Raw genomic sequence first — 3,616 nt, 5'->3', positions numbered from 1 at the left:
CTGGCTTCGTATGATTAAAAGCAACACGATCATCGACCCGACGCAGTCCCCGGCCCGTTGTTGTTGTGGGAGAAAATCTCTCGGCAGCTCTGGGCGGTGTGAACAGAGCGGGAGCTGAAAAGGGAAACCGGAGCTGAACCAGAAAAGCTCTCGCTAGGAGCTAGAAAGGGAAAAGCGCTGGTGTGAAAGCCGCAAGAGAGAGATCTCCATCTACAGTTAGAGGCAAACCGAGGGGAAGGAAAGGGATAGCTGCTCTTCTTGAATGTTTCCTGAGCTGCCATACGTGTACAGAGACTTTCAGAGATCCTGTGTCTCTGAGCTGCAAACACAGATTCTGTTCGAGCTGCCTGCAGAATTTTCGGGAAAAAAGGATGAACAAAAATTGTCCTCTTCAAACTTTTATATATTAGCATTTTCCTTTTTATCCTACGTTGTTGTTTTTTTAAACGTGTTAAATCTTATGTGTTTTTCTTCCAATAGATACCTGGACAAAGTCATCGTCCTGAACTGAATACCAAAGAACATTTCCGTCTGAAAGACATCCTGACTCCATCTGCTGGTGAATAAATTACATAGCAGCATTTCTTGCTGTTGATAATTCACCCTGTGACAGAGGTGAGAGAAAACCAAAGAAGATTTAGACATTGTTGATCTTACATCAGAGGGTGTGAGATCTCTGTTGGAAAATTGGCGAGACTGTGAGTTGGTGAGTCCTGCTCTCTAAAAATAACTTTAATATCAAATGGCTGAGAAAATCGCTCTTGTTGAACGTTTCCTGAGCTGCCATGTGTGTTCAGAGACTTTCAGAGATCCTGTGTCTCTGAGCTGCAACCACAGCTTCTGTTCGAGCTGCCTGCAGAAATTCTGGGGACAAAGTAAGAACAAAAACTGTCCCATTTGTAAAAGAAAGTCCTCATAAGGTCTTGTGGTGAACTTTGCTCTGAAGGAGCTGGTTGACTCCTTTGCTGAGAGACAGAAAGCTGGATCATCTGAGACAGAAAAAGGAGAGAAGAAGGTGGAGGTGGTGTGTAGTAAACATCAAGAAGAGCCTAAATTGTTCTGTAAGGATGAACATAGAGCTGTGTGTCCTGTCTGTGAGTTTTCTCTCCACCAGAGTCACAAGGTGGTTCCTGTAGAACAAGCAGTCATTGAGCTGAAGGACCTGCTGAAATCTGACTTAGAGTCTCTGCAGGACAAGAGGGACAAATACAAACGAGTGGAGGAAACATACAATGAAGTGACTCAAGTGTCCAAGAAGCAGCTGCTGTCCACAGAGAGGCAGATCAGAGCAGAGTTCAACAAGCTCCATCAGTTCCTGAAAGAGGAAGAGGAGTCCAGACTGGCTGCTCTGAGGGAGGAAGAGGAGCAGAAGGGGAAGACTATCAGCAGAGAGATGAAGAGCATTCAGGAGCACATCTCCTCTCTGTCACACAGTATCTCTGCTGTTGAAGAAGAGCTGCAGAAACACAACGGGCCCTTCCTCAGCAGTTATAAAGCCACTCAGAGCAGAGCCAGAGTCCAGAGCTCACTGTCAGACCCACAGCTGCTCTCAGGAGCGCTGACAGATGTGGCCAAACACCTGGGAAACCTGTCCTTCAGAGTCTGGGAGAAGATGAAGGACCAGGTCCACTTCAGTCCTGTCATTCTGGACCCAAACACTGCATACAGCTGGCTCTATCCGTCTGATGATCTGACCAGTGTGAGACGTGGAGACAAAGATCAGCAGCTTCCTGATAATCCAGAGAGATTCACTAATGGCGCATTTCCACTACAGCGCGGAGCGTGGTTTAAGCGTGCCGTGCACGCCCGTTTTTGGTTGCGTTTCCACTAGGCGTAGTACCGGCTAGCGGGTACTATTTCACAGTTTTTCTGGCCTCATAAAATCAAGGTTCTTAGCGGGCCAACAACCAGGCTGAGTCGGGCTGAGTATGCTAAACTAGAGAGAGAATCGCTGGCAAGGGGGCTACGACTACAACAAAATGAACATATTTGACCGTGATTTAATTGTAATACCACGTTTCAAAATGATGCCGAAGTAACAACATACTGATACCGGTTAGTAAAAACCATGAATTAATGCTTTGACAAATCTGCAGACAGACGGCAGGGCTAACAGCTAACGGCTGTTGTTGGATTTGTGTTTCGCATTGAAGATGACGTCACGGCTCCGCCTACACACTGCGTTACTATAGATACTACCCCAGTTCCTAAACTGTAATGGAAACGGGGGATAAAATGAGCCTGGCCTAACGAGGCCTAGCCATACCGTACTAAGGCGCCGTTTACACGAGGAGAAAACTGCTTGTATCTGCATAGTTTTGCGTGCGTATAGCCCTATTATTTACACGAGGCCGATAGAAACTGACCCCACAAACAATAACGGGTCCCAAGGTGGATAGATTTGCAAACGAAACGCTCTGGGGGGTCAACCGAGTCCGTGTAATCACCTCGATACGAATATTTCCTGAAAAAATAACGATAGCCCCGCCTCTCCTGCTCACTGCTGGAGCAACTATCAAAAATAGCTGTGTTAATTAAACGCACAAGGGGTTCTTGAATGAAATAATATTATAAAAGGCAAACCAGAATTGTTAACGCCCAATATACTCCTTAAACAAAATAAACAGAGTCAGATTTCATGCATTGATCCATTATATTGACAAAGGAGGATCTCACCCGGTGTTTGTAGAGAATATCTCTCTCTTTCTGCGCCGTCCTCTCCACGGAGACGTGCTTCTGTCGGGATGCAATATCCACAGATTCGGTTTCTTTCAGTTTCTTTCAGTTTCAGTTTCAGTTTCGGGGCTTAAACAGAAGGGTAGCCATGGCAACATTGCAGCGGGGCTGATCGGTTGCTCTTCTTCGCGGCTTTTGGTGTATTTTGGCGGAAGTTACAGCGCCACTTACAGTCCCAGCATATGTACTACAGCGTTTCCAGCGGCCTCGTTTGAACAGACACGTTAAATGAAACAAATGCATGTGAACGGAAGACTTTTTTGAATACGCATACTGTGCATAAACGCAAACGGTCCCGTGTGAGCGGGGCCTAAGCCGAGCGAGGCCCTGCAGTGGAAAAGCACCATAAGTATGCTACTGTTCTGGGCTCTGAGGGCTTCAGCTCAGGGAAACACAGCTGGGAGGTGGAGGTGGGAGATAATCATTACTGGCTGGTAGGTTTGACTAAAGAGTCAGTTGAGAAAGGAGAGAGATTTGTCTCACCAGAATATGGAATCTGGTGTTTAATACATCGCAGTGAAAAATACACTCATGGTGATGGTGAGACTGTCAGAGTGAAGAGGAATCTCCAGAGGATCAGAGTCCAGCTGGACTATGACAGGGGGGAGGTGTCCTTCTACGACCCTGAAGACATGACTCACAAGCCGGAGGTTCCCCACCCCTGATCTAAACACTCGCCCCTTCCACACCAACGCGTTTTCAGGGCCGGCTCGGAGCTAGAGCCTGAAAAGTACCGGTTTTTCCTCTTCACACCGCAGCGGCGCCGCCTCTTAGCTCCGGAATCCGGTTCGTTTCCAGCTCCAAAAAATATATACAAATGTGCAAAATGTGATCCACATTATTGAATACTGTATATAGTACAGTATGTGATTGCATGGTC

At 46.8% G+C, this 3,616-nt stretch overlaps 1 pseudogene; it reads left to right on the top strand.

Moving 5' to 3' along the window:
- Nucleotides 1-730: 730 nt before the first annotated feature.
- LOC117472595 lies at nt 731-3,401 on the top strand (annotated as a pseudogene).
- Nucleotides 3,402-3,616: the final 215 nt, after the last annotated feature.

The sequence above is a fragment of the Trematomus bernacchii genome, unplaced genomic scaffold, assembly GCF_902827165.1.
Source record: "Trematomus bernacchii unplaced genomic scaffold, fTreBer1.1, whole genome shotgun sequence".
Classification (NCBI taxonomy): Eukaryota; Metazoa; Chordata; class Actinopteri; order Perciformes; family Nototheniidae; genus Trematomus; species Trematomus bernacchii.
Note: the sequence above shows the minus strand (reverse complement) of the source record. Positions and strands in the feature narration are given on the sequence as shown.